The sequence below is a fragment of the Camellia sinensis genome, chromosome 8 (genome assembly GCF_055761805.1).
Source record: "Camellia sinensis isolate YWXY chromosome 8, ASM5576180v1, whole genome shotgun sequence".
Taxonomy (NCBI): Eukaryota; Viridiplantae; Streptophyta; class Magnoliopsida; order Ericales; family Theaceae; genus Camellia; species Camellia sinensis.
The window spans coordinates 193,213,193-193,232,307 of NC_138968.1; the positions used below are offsets into that span (position 1 = coordinate 193,213,193).

Below are 19,115 nucleotides of genomic sequence, written 5' to 3' on the forward strand. Positions count from 1 at the left end.
TTTATTTTGGTAATGTTTTGGTGGATAACCATGTCCTTTTATTAATATAACAGGTATGATATAATACTCTAATGTGAAAATGTATTAATTTAACACTCCAATGATGTGACATTCCAAAAAAAACTAAAAACTCCTTAATATATTTTTTTTCAAATGTGATAACGTGGCGGGTATAATGTGACACTTTAAGACTTTTACTCCAAAAAAACTAAAAACACCTTAGTGTATTTTTTTCAAATGTGACAACGTGGCGGGATATGATGTGATACTCCAAAAAAAAACTAAAAACTCCTTAGGGTGTGTTTGTTTGGACTGACTAGATAAAAGGGGATTGGAATCTACTAGACTATTAGTCATGGGATAAATTGTCCCCGGACTATTTGGTTAGACTAGATTTGTATCTCATATTTGTTTAATTATGGGATTAGATGTTAAGAAATGACTATTTGGTTTAATAGGATATGAATCTCATGTTTGTTTGGGATATTATAGAGAAAGATAAATGCTCAAATGACTATTTTACCCTTTTCAATTATTTACTAAGTAATAGCAATATTAAACATATCTTTAATATTTTAATTATTTTTTGCTAGATTAAATAAAAATTTATTTTATTTTATTTTTTACACTATTAAATAAATTTATTTTTTAAAAATTAAATAAATTAAATATCAATAAAAATATATGTTATTTTTTTAATTAAAATTTTAATTAAATTTATTTAAAAAAATAATAATAATTAAATAATGAAATTAAATAAAACATCTATTAAAATTTAAATAATGAAATTAAATAAAATATAAACAAAATTTTAAAATAAAACATCAATAAAATATCTATAAAAAAATTATTTAAAAAATTAAATAAATAAAACATCAATAAAAATTAAATAAAATTATTTTATTTTTAAATTGAGACATTTAAATTTTATTGAATTTTATTAAATATAATACATAATTAAATAATAGAGGGTCAAAATGGTCATTTCACCCCCTTATCCCCCCATTTGTGTTTCATCCCCCTCCTATGGGACACAATAGTCCCACATATTTGGGACTAATAGTCCGGAGGGACTATTAGTTCGGAGCAAAATTAAGCAACCAAACAATGGACTATTAGTCCGAAGGGACTATTAGTCCAATCCCATGACCTTATCCCTCAGAACAAACACAACCTTAGTGTACTTTTCCCAAATAGGACAATGTAACAGGTGTACTTTTTCCAAATATAACAACGTGGCAGATATGATGTGACACTCTAAAAATATAAAAACTCTTTAGTGTATTTTTTCCAAATGTGACAACGTGACAAGTATGATGTGACACTCCAAAAAAATAAAAAACTCTTTAATGTATTTTTTTCAAATATGACATGTGATATTCTAACGTAGCGGATATGATGTGACATTCTAAAAAAATTAAAAACTCTTTAATGTACTTTTCCTAAATGTGACACTTCAATGTGACAGGCAAATAAGTTATTACACATTTAAAAAGACTAAACGAATCAAAAAAATAAATAAATAGAAGGCTATATAAATTATAAATTTAAAATGTAAAACTTATTAATCAATCTCTCTATTTTTTTAATATATACCTTATGACAAACATTAAAAAAAGACCCACCGCAATTGTAATTTCTAGGAATAGAAGGTTGATGTAATTATTATTATTATTATTATTGCTACAATGCTTGCTTTCTCTGTAGGAAGAAATTTCGTGGAAATTAACTTTCAGACTTGGCGTTGACTTAGTGTTCAGAGACCAAGTAAGTTGCATGTAATTTCTGTTCTCTCATCAATCAAAGTCCCCCGATCTTTTGAGTAAGGGATTTGGTAGTACACCAACCAAACAGTTAACAATGGCTTCCTCTGTTGTTCCATCTTTATCTCGATCTCGATGGGCATACGATGTGTTCTTGAGCTTTAGAGGCGAAGACACTCGCGATAACTTCGTCAGCCATCTATACACAGCGTTGGCTCAGAAGGGAATTCACACCTTCAAAGACGATGGAAAGCTCGAAAGAGGAAAATCTATTTCTCCCGAACTCCGGAAAGCAATTCAAGAATCGAGGTTTTCAATTGTGCTTTTGTCCAAGAACTATGCTTCTTCCAGATGGTGTTTGAATGAGCTTGTGGAGATACTTGAATGCAGCAACACAACTGTTTATCCGATTTTCTATCACGTGAAGCCATCGGAAGTGCGAAGCCAAACAGGGAGTTTTGGGGGTGGATTTGAGGAATTGGTGTCCAAACAGGGAGTATTGGAGATGGAGAAGGTCCAAAGGTGGAGGAATGCTTTGGAGCAAGTTGCCAATTTATCAGGATGGCCTTACCCTAGTGATACAATTGTTAGGTATTTAATTAAAATATTTTCCTTTTGCTCTCTTTTCATTTCTATCATTTAGATTGAAGATTCAATTCTGTTTGGTTTCAAAAACAGTTTTTTTGTTTTTCATATTTTAGTCAATTTTTTATTTGTATTTTTTAGATGCCTTTAATCTATAATATAAATGTACTTGACAAGTAAAATACAAAAACAAACAAAAAAAAAAAGGTTACAAAGATGTATTTAATTTTTATATATTTTTTGTATTTAGTAAATTAAAAATAATAATAATAATTTTTGCACTTTTAAATATGTCTAGATTATGATAATCTAAAAAAACAGAGAGAGTTATGTTTTGAAGTCATGTTTCTTAAATTTTAGTTGAATTATTTATGTTTGTCTTTTTTTTATTCGTTTTACTATTCTCCTAATTCTACATGTCTGAATCAATGTTCATCCAAGAACTTGTTGGGATACTTTTTAGAAAATTAAACCATACATATTCGAGTGTCTCCAAAGACTTAGTTGGGATGGATTTTCCTATGGAGAAAGTGATTGAATTGTTAGGATTAGGGATGGATGATGCTCGTGCCGTAGGGATATGGGGAATGGGTGGAATGGGTAAGACAACTATTGCAAGAGCTAGTTATGACCATATCTCTTCCCAATTTGAAGGTTACAACTTCATTGAAAATGTTAGAGAAGTTTCAGCAAAAAGTGGTCTAAAAACTCTGCAAGAACAACTCATTTCTGAAATCTTAATGGAAAAAGGTTTGAAAATATGAAGTGTTGGTAGTGGAGTATGATAAGGAACATGGTATGCCGTAAAAAGGTTCTTATTGTTCTTGATGATGTGGATGAATCAACAGAACTTGAAAAATTGGTAGGAGAGCATCATTGGTTTGGTTTTGGAAGTAGAATCATTATAACAACTCGAAATCAACATGCATTAACTAGATATGGCATAACAAATATTTATGAGGTTGAGGAATTAGGGAAAGATGATGCTATAGAACTCTTTAAATCGAAAGCCTTTGGAAAGCACCAGCAAATGGAAGACTATGGAGAACTTGTACATCATGCAGTAATGTATGCTAAAGGAGTTTCGTTGGCTCTCAAAGCTTATAGGTTCTTTTCTTTGTGGTCAAAACAAAGATGAATGGGAAAGTTCATTAAACAGGCTGAAAGAAAGCCCTCTGAATGAAGTTCAACAAGTACTCATAATAAGTTACGATGCATTACAATTGGTAGAGAAGGAAATATTCTTAGATATTGCCTGTTTTTCAGAGGGAAAAACAAAAATGATGTAACAAAAATTCTAGATAGTTGTGGCTTCCACCCAATAATTGGAATAGATGTTCTTGTTAAAAAGTCTCTTGTAACTATCTCAAACAATAAACTGATGATACATGATTTCATACAAGAACATGGGTGGTATATTGTTTGCCAGAAATCACCTAAAGAGCCTGGGGAGTTTACCATATGCTGATAGAGAATACCGTAAGAGATCTTATAGGAAAGCATGACCACTCTAAACTTATTGCTAAGATGTCGAACTTGAGAATTCTCAAAATGTGTTGTATGCACCTCACAGAAGACCTCAAATATCTTTCTAACAAGTTAAGATATCTTGGTTGGTTCGGATACCCTATGAAATGCATGCCTTCAACATTTCAACCAGAGCATCTTGTTGAACTTCACTTAACCTATAGCAGCATTGAACAACTTTGGGAGGGAACAATGGTATGAATGTGCACTGTGTTTAATTATTCTAAATAAGCTGCAAAGTCCTTGACACAGTATATTTTTTGTAATTTCTTTTTATTTTTTGTTTTTCTTCAGCCACATCTAGGCATTTTGAGGATCATGAATCTTAGTCACTCAACATATCTAACCAAGAGCCCAGACTTCATGAAGGTCCCAAATCTTTAAATATTGATTCTTAAAGGCTGTACAAGTTTGGTTAATCTTCATCCATCCATTGGAATTCTTAGAAGGCTTATTTGCCTCAACTTGAAGGACTGCAAAAATCTCAAGAGTCTTCCAAGTGACATTCAATTGGAATCTCTTGAAGTTCTTAATGTCTCTGGGTGTTCAGAACACTACTAAAAAAGTGACTTTTTGCATCTAATTTTTTATGACCCACTATTTAGCTGTCGCAAAAAGAACACATTTTTGGAAATGATCAGTGGCAAAAGGTATATTTTACCCCTATTTTTTATTCCCTTCACTGACCCCAATTTATTTTGCCCTTTTATTATACCTATGCCCTAAGCCCCTTTCACTGTCATTTTCACGACATTGATAAACAGAGAGGTCTCTCTAGCTCTCTCGCACTCTCTATCTCTCTCGCTCTCTTTGCTCGCCATGGTCGTAACTCTAGTGGTATGAATCTCTCTCTCTTTCTCTCTCCTTTCTCTCTTTATATATACATACATATTTGTATATTTATATATGTATATATATTGTGGATTAAAGGTAGAGTTCTTCATATGCTTGGTATTGACGATCTTAAGTTACATTCCTGGAATAGTTTACGCTCTCTATGCGATGCTCTGTGTAGATCGTGATATGACTCGCGTTGATTACCGTCCACTTGCCTAGTCTGTGTGTGTGTGTGTGTGTGTGTGGAAATCTGTGTGTGTTTAGCTGTAATCTCATGGTATTATACTCTGGCCCTATGTGTGAAATCAATTTGAATAAGTTTGAACTCTTGCTATTTGATTGAATCGCTTTGATTTAATTCTATTCTTCTCTTATTTATTTGTATTTCAAATACCTGTGTATAGATTTTGGGGTGACTTGGTACGTATTATATGTGATTGAGTGGAAGTTTGTGATGATATGTTGGACTAATTTCTGGATTTGTTGGCTCTTTTTTGATATTTGTTGCTTCAATCTCTCTATTAATTTGTTTGCTTGCTCAGAAATTGAAGGGAAAAAATGGAAAATGTGATTTTGAATATTTATATTTGGTTGCTTCAATCTCTCTATACTTATCTAGGTTTCTCATATTCTATATATGATTTTGAATCATTTATGATCTCTCTGTGCATCCTTAGGTTTGCAGACTTTGAGTTCAAGTTCTAAGTTAAGAAAATGGAAATCTATAGACTAGAATAATCAAGAAAATACAGCCATCATGATGAAGAATGATTAAAATTTGGAACAATGCTTTTAATAATTTTTTTATGTCTATAATAATTAGATAATGTTTGAATGTTGTGATTCACTTAAGTGAAAAAATCTAATTCTGTGATGTTATCTACATTCTGCATGCATTGAACTAAATATATATATTTTGCCTATTTTTGTTTCCATTATTGTTGATGTTTATATATATATATATATATATTGTCTATTTTTGGTTTCCATAGAGGGACATATTTTATGTTTGGATTTACGTATTTATTGCAGTGGTTGTTAGTGATATTCAACATTCTGAATTGATTTTTTCCTCTCTTTGTCGGTGGTCATTTACTATGTTATTACTATGTGATTTAGTTGAATTTTGCAATGTGTATAGAATTTGCTTTATTTATCACGTGCCTACCTCTCTTTCTCTTCTTAAGTTGAAACTGAGCGAATCCTTGCTAATTGATAGTTGTGTCCTCATGTGGTAGTTGTTCAATAAATTGTTTTTTTGGTTTATCTCTGGACTTCTATGACCATGATGGAATGTGAAGGCATTTGTTCCTTTGTGAATTGTTGTGTTCAATATTGAGTTTTCGCCAATCAGAAATAAGAAACAAATTATTTGTTCCTCTATGAATTCATAGGCTTGCTGTAGAGACATCTCAATCTCGAAAGGAATAGCAAGGGACCAAATTATTTGTCAAGTTTTTGTTTGTGTGTAAGAAATTGCTAGGTATAGCAGAGGTAAAAAGAGGAGGTTGAGAATGAACAAGAGACTTTGAGCTATAGTATTGTGACCAAGCGAAACTCAAAGGTTAAAATCTAGATTTATAAAGAAAAAATAGAACAAAAAATATGCATGTATATGTGTCTGCCTAAAAGCAAATCGGATTAATTTTTTATGTGTTTGCCTAAATGTTGCCATGGATTTTTTTCAATTTGTCTTGATATTGTTAATTCCCTGTTTTGAATAAGAGTTGGATTTTTTATAAATAGATTTTCCTTTATGTTATTTTATTTTATTTTTTGAATTATTAGAATGGCATTGGAGAATTTGTGTATTTATTATATGTCATAGTATATGTATATTCATTCAAAGATAACAAATTCTCACTTGCTGTTTTCTTTCTCCTATTTTGGCTGCAGATGCCACCTCATCCCTCCTTCAGTATCCGACCCACTAGATATCCATCTATTATTCTGTAAGTCATATATAATCTGCTTGAAGATTCGATGACGCTTTTTATTAATTTTCAAGATTACAGTGTTGTCATCTTGTGCATGTTGTTGAACTCATGATTGATCTTAGTGTCGTGCTAACTACATGATTGTTTCATAACTTCAGCCCAATTAGTTTCATCTATTTCCATTCAATTAATTAGTGTAGTGATTGTTGAACTCATGATTGATCTTTCCATTTTTTCTTCCCAAATACCAAATAGTACTCCAAAGTAATGCATGATTGACAATGCCAGCAAATTAATCTGCCTTCAAAATAAAAATCCTGGCAAGAATTCACCATGAAGCACCTGACCTTGAATTAAACAAAAGCACCTGCATAACATCCAGTTTTAAATTAAGAATCACACACAGAATTCAAGCATTCTTGAAACCAAATTTATTGTTGTGTGTGTGTGTGTGTGAGAGAGAGAGAGATGGGAAATCCAACCAATAGATATTGTGAAAGCCTAAGTGCAAAGAGGATTTTCACAAAATGGTATCACTTTGTCTCACATTTGTGTCTCAACTTGTGAAATTTTTATGCCTTATTAGCACATCTGGTAGATATACAAGGTTTGGCCATATGTAATCTTTAGCCTTAAAACCAACTTTACTACTGCCCTTAAAACCAATTTTTCTCCAATAATGCTTTCATTTTATAAAGTTCAACAAACAGAACCAAATTTGTCTAGTTCCAATTTGTCTTCTTTTTATTTATTTTGTGTGTGTGTGTGTGTGTTTGGGGTGGGGTGGGGTGGGGTGGGGTGGAGGGGTGGGGGGACAATGAAGAATGATGAAGAGATCCGTACAGAGGTTTGTTTGACGATGAAGATACCAGAATTCTTAACATCAAAGAACAGCTTGAAGATCCAGACCAGGTATTCATTCAATTTAATCTTCAATTATTAAATCTTAGTTTTCTGATTATTATTATTATTACGAGTATTAATTTTTAAAACTGTGTTGTTGAACTATAATTTCTCTGTTTTAGTCTGAAGATTCCCTAGTTGAATTGCTTCAAAGCCTTGCAGATATGGATATAACATTCAAAGCACTCAAGGTAATCAAAAACATGTCTAATATATATATATATATATATATATTTCATTTTTAATCTTTCTAAGAGTCTCTGTCTTAGGAAACTAATATTGGAAGGCATGTGAATCGTTTGTGGAAGAATCCATCGAATGATGTGCGGAGATTGGTTAAACAACTCGTCAGGTTTGAAGATTCAAAACTAAAACAAACAATTTTGGAAAGAAAATAGCTCGATTGGGTCTATTTGTTATTATCTTTTTGTGGATTTGATTTGATACGATATATATCATTTTTTTTGTCTTTGTTAATAAAAATTGTTGTAGATGGGAGCTCTGGTTCAGACAAGAACAACTCTGAACCAGAACCTAAAGCAAAAGTAGTTCCTCGAAGAAATGCTCCTCCTGCCAAACCGACCCATTCTATTCCCCTAGCTGCTTCTGCCTCTCCTCGCAAGGTACCCTTTAAATTGTCCTCTATTTGGTTGATGAGAAAACTGAGGAAATAAGTGGAAAAGGCTTTTTCGGGTCTTTTGATTTTTGCATTTTTTCAATCATCCCCAAAAGAAAAACAAAAATAAACTTAATTTTAGGCTTTTTAGAGATGAAATATTTTTGGATTCCACATTTTCTTTTTAGCAAGCACCGGCCGCCATGCGGTAGAAAGAAAGTGTTGTGAATCGCATTGCTTCTATTGTGAATTGCAGAGACAACAGAAGGAATCAAGCCTCGACCTTGAAAGGCTGGTTTCAACAAGAAAACGGCTTCATAAGAATTACCAGGAATCTGAGAATAGATACTTTACTATATTTTGGCTTTACTAGCATTCTATTTGGATTGTATTTTTGTCATAAAAGAATTTTTTGTAATAACTTTTACATCTGGCTCCAATTTTGAGACTCAAATGGAATGCCTAATTAAACTACAATGCTATATTGTTTGAATTCTTTTCATTGCTATTTCTAGAGTGCTTAACATTACACTTTATTTTATTTTATTTTATTTTTTTATTTTTTATTTTTGTACGAAGGTAACAAGATGGTTGCCAAAAGACGTATTAGCATTTTTCTCTATTTTTTGCAACGGCAAAATGGCGGTCACCATAAGTAGTTTAGGTAGTCGCGAATAATTTGCGACCGTTGATTTGCCGTAGCAAAAAGTATTTGCCACCCCCACATTTGTGACCCCCATTTGCCGTCGCATGGACTGTCACAAAAGGTATTTTGCGACTGTATTTTTATTATTTGCGATAGCTTGTAGCGGTCGCAAAAAATATTTTTTTTAGTAGTGGAACTTGAAAACATTTCAGTCCACTTTGGATATATGAAATGTTTATCACAACTTTATTTAGATGGGATTGGTGTAAGTGAACTTCCACTGTCAGTTGAACATCTTACCGGTCTTGGTTCACTGAATCTAATCAATTGTAAAAGTTTGAAAAGTATTCCAGACAACATTTGTCAGTTGAAAGCTTTTACAAGTCTAAACCTCTCTGGGTGCTCCAAAGTCAACAAACTTCCGCAAGACGTGGGTTTCCTGGACTGTTTAAAGGAGCTTCGTGCAGATTGTACTGCAATTAGACAAGTCCCCTCCTCCATTGGACTTCTAAAGAAACTAGAAATATTATTCTTTTGGGGGTGTAAAGGACTAACATCTAATTCATGGAGTTCTTTTTTCTTGCCTTCAACTTTACTTAGACAGAGAGAGAATTCCATGACTTTGGAACTAGCAGCTTTGTCAAGGTTAGAGTCTTTACAAGAACTAGATCTCAGTTACTGTAATTTAAAATCCATACCCACATCCATTTGCCACATCTACTCGTTGCAACAATTAAATCTTAGTGGAAACAGCATTGAAAGTTTACCTGCAAACATGAATCAACTTTCGAAGCTGTCAAGCTTGCATTTGGAAGGTTGCAAGAGGCTTAAAGAACTGCCAGAGCTTTCATCATCAGTACATAAAATACAAGCTGATGATTGCACATCATTAAGAACAATATTGAGTCCTTCCACATTCAAAAATGTTGACTTCTTTTCCTTCATGAATTGCTTCAAACTGGTTGAGAACAAGCAGAGCAACATCCTGACAGAAAAATTTCTTTCAAATTTATTTCAGGTCTCTCTCTCTCTCTCTCTATTTGTCTCTGTGTGTGTGTGTATGCATTGTGACCAATCTCTATTGTACAGAGAAATTCTGGTGGACAACAATCCGTTTCTTTTATTGCTTTCCCCGGGAGTGAGATTCCAAAGTGGTTCAGTCATCAGAGTAAGGGTTCTTCAATATCTTTTGAGCTTCCTCCACATTGGTATAATAGCAGGTTCTTGGGAATTATTTTCGCTGCTGTTGTAATCAAGGATAAATCCAAGTGCCACGAGTGCTTTTCTTTTAAGATGACGTTTAAGCACCTTGGTACTCAGACGATCACCGAAAAATGCTGTATACCGCATCTACATTTTCGATTGGTGAATTCTGGAAATGTACGAGTTGTTTATTTCCCATGCACTGATTTTCTGGGACTAATGGAAGATCATATGGGGCAATTGAATGAGGGTGGAATTGAATTTCGATTTTGTTTGGTTCAAGTCAGTCATAAGTGCCCAAATTGAGGAATTAAAAGGGATGGTGTAATTTCTGATGGTAAAAAACTACAACTTCTTACAATGGAAATTGAACAGGAGCATGTTGTTGAGGTGGAAAAGGTTGGTGTACATTTATTATACGAGGAAGCTGATGAAGAAGCATTGATTATATACAGACCTGAAGATAACTTGGGTGTGGGTGTGTTCCATGGAGACTTGGATAGATCAGGAGTAGAAGTTGCTAGTGCTAGGGGAACTACATCAAAGAGAGAACGTGATGACCTCAATGACAACAATGACTATGATGTAGCAGCAGTAGGACCCGGTCGAAGTGGCGGATTCGATGATCAGGAGGAGGACCACTTCAATATCAAAAGGTTTAGGACCAAGTGAAAGTGGCTGCTTTGACTAGGTATGTACCTTGAACTCAGTTAATTGTCTTCAACTCGGACACTCTACTGCAAATGTTTTCAATTACAATCAAGGAAAATAATAATAACAATAATAAAAAAAGGACCACCAGAAAATAAACTTGTTTATTTATTTAGGATAAATTTCAAATGAGTCAAGATGATCTAATTTAAAATGAACCATCCAAATCTTTAACAGAACGATAATAAAATATAGTTGTTGTTTTTAAAGTATGCATTTCATATCACTTTTTTCCTATATGTATTTATTGATTATTCGGTTAATGATTTAGACAACCTTTTGAGATTAAAACAATTTGACTTAAATTGAGAACTTGAGATGAAATTGATCAAATTTAAATTTGAAGGACTAAAGTAATGCACATACTTTGAGGACTACAGATATATTTTTATCCTATTTATTTACCTCAATGTTGTTGAGAATTTCTTATTTCTAGATCAACAATAATTCCTCGATGCTAGACTTTAGGCTATGTTTGGATGACTTTAATCAAAGAAAAAGCAATAGAAATCTCATTACTAGAAAACACATTACAATGAATAAAAATCACATGTCAATGTTACTCAAGTGTTTGGTTGGGAATCGATCCTACTTTTATGAAAACGAAAACAATATATCAAGGTAGCATTTGATAATTTTTACGTTTTTTAATTTATGTTTATAAAACAATTGTAAACTAGTTTTTGATTACTTTTAGAAAAATAAAAACTGCAAACACGTTTGGCTTGAACAAAATATTTTTAAAAAATTTAAAATGAAAACTCAAAAACATGTTTGTTAATATTAATGCAGAAAATGTTTATTTTGTTTTTTTAAGTATTTATAACAATGAAAATCATACAAATCATAAAAATATAATAAACATCCGAAATAGAAATATATTAGTACAGTAGATCAATTTAAAAGTTACATACATAATTAGGTTTTGTTTCCCATTACAGTACATGTGAAACTTAATTGATCATAGTTTTAATTAAAAGAAATGCCAACAATGATAACAAAGTGAAGCATAGGAATAGTGTTATACATAAATACAAATCACAATTATAGTTTAATCGTAAAGCTTCTACTCATTTTGGGACACAAATTCCATGTCATTACATAATTTAAACACCAATGGGATTCTCCAACAACAGTAAATACACAAAATTCAACCCAAAAAAAAAAAATGGTATTTTAAAAATCAGAAACATGTTTTTGTGTTCATGTTTTTCAGCCTTATTTATAAATTGGAACTAACTATTTATCAACCCAAAAGATTACCAAACAAGTTTTTATACTAGTTTTTTAAGAGGGCTGCTATTAGCACCTCCCTTTCTTCTTTAGACCCCCCACTTCTTTGAACCCCCACCCAGCTAAATGAAGCCCCTTCATTTTCTCTTTGAACCCACACCTTAATTCCAACTATACCCTCCCCCTAACCCACCTTCCCAACCCAACCATTGCCAGCTCCGGCCACAACCTCCACTGCCGGCGCCACTCTCCGGTCAACCCTAGTCTAAAACCACTCTCCGATCAACTCCACCGTGACCTCCACAGTCAACCACCCCTAGCAGCTTCAGACAACCCCAATCCAGAGCCACCGTCGTAGGCCCCTCTCTCTCTCTCTCTCCCCACCATCGCCTAGCCACCATCGTCGGTCGCTATTCATCCCAACTTAAATCGCGACGGCGATGGAAGTGACTAGAGTTTGAGGCCACAGATCGCGACAGCAGCTAGGGTTTGAGGTCACTGATCGCAACGGCAGCTAGGGTTGAGATCTCAGATTGCGATGGCAATGTAGGTGGCTAGGGTTTGAGGTCATAGCTTACGACGACGACGGATATGGTTTGATCTTCACTCTCTATCTCTCACATATATATACATATAAAATATAATATGTATGGGCAGCTAAGGTTTGAGAAGAAGATGAAAGATGTGGTGGCAGAAAGAAGATAAGGAGCTGGCCAGAGATGACACGTCGGCAATGGTGGTGGTTGAAAAGGTGACAGTGACGGTGACAGTGGCAAAGGAAATTAGGGTTAAAGTTAGGGCATTGGTGCTGCCGGCGGCGGATGGAGGTGGTAGATGGAGTTGGAAGGGGTTAGGGTTTGGGAAATTAGTGTTAAAAGATTAGAGATGAGAATAAAAATGGAATTTCATGTTTGGATAAAATTAGAATTAAAAAAAAATGAAAGAGGTGGGGGCTCTAAGAAGAAAGATAGGGATGAATAGCTGCTCTGTTTTTAAGATTTTTGTAAATATTGAAAACAAAATGATTACCAATCAAGTTTTGGATAGAAAACAGATAACCAAAATGTCAACACTATCCAAAACATTGAAATATAACTCAAGTTTCCATTTTACAGCACTGCAATATTTGGGAATACTGGTGTGCAGAGCCAACAAGCAGATAGAAAGAATAGAGTGCCATGGTCAAGATCTTTTAGTTATGAGGACGTAAGACCTTTTCTGAATGTGACATTCATAGCAGGAGAGTAATGGTTGAGACTATTCTACTATTTTCATGTGTTTCATTTCTTTTAGATGATGTGAGAATTGCTTTACATTAATGGCAAAAAATAGTCCATTTCTGGTACAAAAAATTTGAGCATTTCTCTTTGGATTGCAGATAGCCTCCAGACACATCATCATTATTGATGGCTTGTGGATGAAGGATACTTTGCTTGCAAAGGGAGCTTGGGTAGCTTTGGATGAATTTGATAATCAGATTATGTCACACACGGCAGCCTCCTTTGCTTTATTGGCATCTACCACATAAGCCAAGGCGTGTCTTGATGCAGTTCAATGGTGTGTAGATCATAATGTCAAAATTGTTAACATATACAGACTCTCATGCGCTTACAAATGAATTATCATGTGGATCAGCTAAAGCTTGGGATCGGCTGTCTATTGTTAAGGACATTACGATGCAGAGCCGACCCCGGGGCATAGGCCACAAGGCCATGGCCCAGACCCCTCGAAATAGAGTAAAAAAAAGGGGTCCTTCCTATTATAATTTAGTGTAATATATTAGGTATGTTTTAAGTGTAAAAAAATTTTAAAAAGCCCAAACTAACTTAAAATAAATTAACCCATTAAAAAATTGAAAGGTCATTCAAAAAAATTAGCATTGTTATCCATTGAAAATAGACCCAAAAAATGGTCTGTCTTATTATAGTTTAGTCTAATATATTAAGTATATTCTAAGTCCAAAAAAAATTAAGGAAGGCCCAAATTAACTTAAAATAAATTAATCCATTAAAAAATTGAAAGGCTCATTTAAAATAATTAGCATTGTTATTCATTGAAAATGATTTTGTAAAAAAAATTAGATTATGCAAGTATGATTGATTTATTTGCTTCTAAAAATACAAAAAGAGTGAGGATCAAGCGATACTTATTAGTTATTGTAATTGTGGGAATATATTTTCTGAGTACCAACACGTGGCAAGGTGACGCCGACGTGTCAACTGAGGTGCCACGTGTCCTGGTCGTGACGCCGAGGTGATCTCGGCAAGGCCGAGGTTACCTCCGAAGATACCGGAATCCGAGATAAGTGGATAAGGGACAAGAGTCCTAGAATGAAAAGGGAACTCAACCTGGATGAGGGACAAGAGTCCTAGAATGAGAGAAGACTTCAGTTTGTATTAAGATAAGACTCTTAGAGAGTTTATCCTAATCTTACTGGGAGTCCAAGATTAGTAGTAATCCTGAGTCCATAGAAGTTAGGCTTCTATTGGGACTAGGTTTATGTTGGCTATAAAAGAGAGGCACCCCCATGGGTCTAAGGTATACTTTTTAGGCTCAAGCTTGTGAGTTGAATAATTGATTATCTTTGAGAGATATACTGACTTGATCGTCGGAGTGCCCCCGGGTGGACGAACCACCGCGGGATTCTTATATTTCTGTTGCAGGTCAGTCAGGTGCCATCTATTCTGCCAGTGCTCTCCAGCTGAATTACTGAGTTGGAAGTGTGGTCAAAAAATTTCCCACACAATTTGGCGCCGTCTGTGGGAAAGAAAGAAGAATAGATGGCCAATGAAAGAAAGAAGAATAGATGGCCAATGACGGACAGAAGGATCAGACTGGAGACAACGCTCCTGCTGGGAATGGAAGATCTATCAACCTCGACGTTGAGGGCGACAATAGCAACACAGAAACTCGTAACCAGAGTCACGGAGTAAAAGACGCCGGCCAAGAAGGTGACGCACCAAAGACAACAGATCGAAGCGGATACTACAACGAAGATGACCTCCAGGTATGGAAGGATAGATACCTGCGGAGGAACGAAGACCCTCCCAGAAGGGATGCAAAGACAGGGGGCATGAGCGCTCCCAAGGAGATAACATTCAAGGATAGAAGAACTCATCCTGAGTGAGCAGATCCCGGATTCTAGATCCTGGATCCCGGATCCGACAAGACATGATCTCAGCCTAAACAAGTAGGCCCGAGAAGACGAGAGCTCAACCTAAGTGAGCAGATCCCAGATTCCAGATTCCAGATCCCGGATCCTAGAAGACATGATCTCGGCCTAGATGAGTAGGTCCGAGAAGAGAAGAGCTCAACCTGAGTGAGCAGATCCAAGATTCTAGCAGACAAGATCTCGGCACTTAAGTCTGAAAAGAGAAGAGCTCAGTGAGCAAATCTCAGATCCCAGAAGATAAAAAAGAAAACACACAAGGTTGGACTGCAGTTAACCAGGTTGAAGACCTTTTATAAGGTTCACAAAGGAGTATGTGGAAGCCATGCAGGGGGCAGAGAGAAGAAGAATATGTTTACCACTTGTTGAAATTTGTAGCAATTTACAAGTTGGTTAAACCGATATGATGTTTACCACTTGTTAAAATTTGTAACAATTTACAAGTTGGTTAAACCGATATGATATTTACCACTTTTTGAAATTTGTAGCAATTTACAAGTTGGTTAAACCGGGATGATGTTTACCACTTGTTGAAATTTGTAGCAATTTACAAGTTGGTTAAACCGATATGATGTTTACCACTTGTTGAAATTTGTAGCAATTTACATGTTGGTTAAACCGATATGATGTTTACCACTTGTTGAAATTTGTAGCAATTTACAAGTTGGTTAAACCGAGATGATGTTTACCACTTGTTGAAATTTATAGCCATTTACAAGTTGGTTAAACCGATATGATGTTTTCCACTTGTTGAAATTTGCAACAATTTACAGGTTGGTTAAACCGATATGATGTTTACCACTTGTTGAAATTTGTAGCAATTTACAAGTTGGTTAAACCGAGATGATGTTTACCACTTGTTGAAATTTGTAACAATTTACAAGTTGAAGTTAAACCGATGTGATATTTAACACTTGTTGAAATTCTGTGTGAATTTACAAGTTGAAGTTAAACCGAGATGATGTTTAACACTTGTTGAAATTCTATGTGAATTTACAAGTTGAAGTTAAACCGATGTGATATTTAACACTTGTTGAAATTATGTGTGAATTTAAAAGTTGAAGTTAAACTGAGGTCATATTTAACACTTGTTGAAATTCTGTGTGAATTTACAAGTTGAAGTTAAACCGAGATGATACTTAACACTTGTTGAAATTCTGTGTGAATTTACAAGTTGAAGTTAAACCAATGTGATATTTAACACTTGTTGAAATTCTGTGTGAATTTACAAGTTGAAGAAACCAATAATGGTGCTTGACACAGGGTACGGCTAGCACGTCTGTCAACGGCTTATGAGAATGACCTAACCGCAATCACTGCTACTGGTCTGACTCTACGCGACTTAGGTGACGTCCCACTAACCCTAGCACTGTTCTACCCATCATGAAGCACAAACCCAAGAATATTATTGACTATAGTTTTATTTTATTTTATCCTAATTATGGCATCTATGGTCTCATGATTTACTGTGCTAGAAGGGAAGGCCTAACGGCCGTAGCCAAAAGGCAGATTTGTTCCTGGATTTGCAACTGGACTTGCTTAATCTGGCGATTAGTTTCTTCTATTTGCTGGAGACCCCAAGGGTCATTAGGCCAAACAGATAAAAAGTTTCTTAAAAAATCATTTCTTCTTTCAATATGAAAAGCTAATATATCATTTAAGATAACAAGAGTATAAACAGTCATGCATTGAAAGAAAAGTAAGAAATACTTACAACCAGTTCTTCAAACTTTTATTATACCTCACATAGCAAACTATAATATTACACACTGGAAGAGAGAGAAAGGATACAACCTTATAAATGGAAAAACTAAAAATTTAATGCGTGCCTTCAACAAGGGTGAGGCATCCCTTATATAATAAAAGAAAAGATAATGGATAAGGATGAGCAAGACAAGTGGTGTGTCCTGGTTGGCTTTGGAGTCGATCGTCTTATTTTCTCAGGATTTCCTTATCTCGTGGTGTCGGTAGTGAGACAGCTGGATGATAAGGCAGATGAAGGAATCTGCTTTTAGCCAAAAGTTATTTTGGCATGTTGTTAAGCTGTAAAGTTGCTAAAGTTGCTACCAAAAGTATTTTTGTCGTAGCATGAGGCTGGATCAGTGGAGGATAAAAAGGCAAATTACTCATCTTTTCCTTTTCCTTTCTTATTTTTTTCTTGACTCATCTTGTCGGCAATCAATCCTATGAGTGAGTCCCAAAAATCTCCAAAATTTGGATCGGCATCTGCTGGCTCTTGTGATTCACCTGCCAGTACTGTAAACTCATTTTCATCCTCATAGGGATCAGTATGACCTTCATCTGGATCGCCGTGGCTGGTACCAGATTTCACGCTGGTATCATCACAGTGGAATGACCGTAGAAATTGTTCTTTCATGTAGTCCATACTTTTGATGACTAATTCCTGTTCTGAAAGTGCGGGATATTTCTGTCACAATTCATTTTTGAATTTGGACAAATCGATTCTGGATTGTAGGTGCAGCTAGGATAAGCTTAAGAGTAGCATCCCAGCAGGCCTAAGTATGACCTTTAATTTTCTGGAGCAATTCTTGATGGGGTTTTGGATCATCCATCCTATTTCACCACTTATAAAAGAAAACTCTTTTTAAACGGGGAATTTTATTCTGAAAATCACATTGAAAATCCCACTTCCAAATCCAAGGGATTCCGAAGCGGATTACAAAATGAACTGTAGATTTGGACATAGATATGTCCTTGTATCCTGGAAGGTGACTATATGCAATTTGCCATTCTTTGAAGGCATTGCGAACATCTTCTAGAAAAGCATCAATTTGAATGCCAAACATATCCCACCAAACGAGAAACCAGTTAGGTAGATCGTTTTGTAAAAGTTCGGGAAGGACACGGATGAACCAAGAATGGTTTCGTGGGGGATTCATAAAATGCTTGAGAAAAAGCAGTAATATAATCCTAATAGCTGTAACGAGATTCCTTATTACGGATCTCAAGGGTACAAGTAACATGAGGATGCATGCTCCAAGCCGTCATGGGCAAGATCTGCTGGATAGTAGCTTTGCTGTAATTAATAGGACTAGCTGTGCGATTAGGCTCAGCAAGAGTATGCTTGAAGTCAACAGAGGCAATATCAACAAGGATCTGCTAATAGATATATCTGTACTGATCAAAATGAGGTAATGAATGTTGAGTAGTCAAATACCTCCTTTTAATTTCCCATGGATCTTTCATCCACTGGATATCTGTATTTTCAATATAAAGGACTGTTTCCTCAATAATGAAATTCTGGACATACGGTACTGGAGGAGCAAGAAGGACATCTTTAGTCGTGTGGCTAGATTCCCCTTTTGTACTGGAAGAGGCATGTAAGCCTGGAAATTCTATATGATAAGGGTTTGAGCCCCTGCCACGGACCCGTCTGCCTGGGCCTCGGCCTCTAGTCTGCATGGTGTGGACCCTGCAAATATTCGCGGGTTAAAAAATCTGGAAGAGAATTATGTTCTCCTTTGATATATTCAATATCGAAATCAAATACGGAAAGATGGCCTTGCCATGCTGCAAAAATTTGTTTTTGAGCCAAATTTTCAACATCTTTTTTGAAAATTTGTTTAGCGGCAGAACAATCAACTCCTCCTGAAATTTTAGCACACATTTAATAATGGCTAAACATTCTTTTTTAATTGTTGGATAATTTTTGGCAGCTGTATGCCAAACACCAGAATGAAATTGCAAAAGTTCTTTTTTTTTTGCTAGTGGGATTAAATTGTTTAAGTATGCCACCAAAACCAATGTTAGAGGCATCTGTTTCAACAATTTTTTTCCATGCTGGATTTGGTAAAGATAAACAAGGAAGAGTTTTAACTCTAGCCTTTATTTTCTTAATAGCTTCTGTATGTTCTGGTCCCCATGGAGGAGGATTTTTACGAAGTCGAGAATATAGGATGGCTGCATCAGTAGCAAGATTAGGATAGTAATCATGAATATAATTCAAACTTCCTAAAAATCTCTG

The 19,115-nt window shown here is 34.9% G+C and overlaps 2 long non-coding RNA genes and 2 pseudogenes across 4 annotated transcripts in view; 3 read left to right on the forward strand and 1 right to left on the reverse strand.

Moving 5' to 3' along the window:
- LOC145797413 (small ribosomal subunit protein uS10c pseudogene) overlaps window positions 1–19,115 on the reverse strand; it is a 138,714-nt pseudogene that overhangs the window by 49,463 nt on the left and 70,136 nt on the right. The window lies entirely within an intron of this gene.
- LOC145798375 (TMV resistance protein N-like) lies at window positions 1,830–10,691 on the forward strand (annotated as a pseudogene). Its single transcript, XR_014339251.1, has 10 exons — window positions 1,830–2,354; window positions 2,812–3,455; window positions 3,615–3,705; window positions 3,876–4,070; window positions 4,170–4,419; window positions 6,196–6,206; window positions 6,609–6,664; window positions 7,495–7,561; window positions 7,675–7,743; window positions 8,999–10,691. The product of XR_014339251.1 is annotated as a TMV resistance protein N-like (transcript).
- LOC145797414 (uncharacterized) lies at window positions 7,774–8,670 on the forward strand. Its single transcript, XR_014338944.1, has 3 exons — window positions 7,774–7,904; window positions 8,045–8,175; window positions 8,425–8,670. It is a non-coding gene; the product is annotated as an uncharacterized LOC145797414 (long non-coding RNA).
- On the forward strand, window positions 12,967–13,601 carry LOC145797415 (uncharacterized). The gene is made up of 2 exons (XR_014338945.1): window positions 12,967–13,167; window positions 13,340–13,601. It is a non-coding gene; the product is annotated as an uncharacterized LOC145797415 (long non-coding RNA).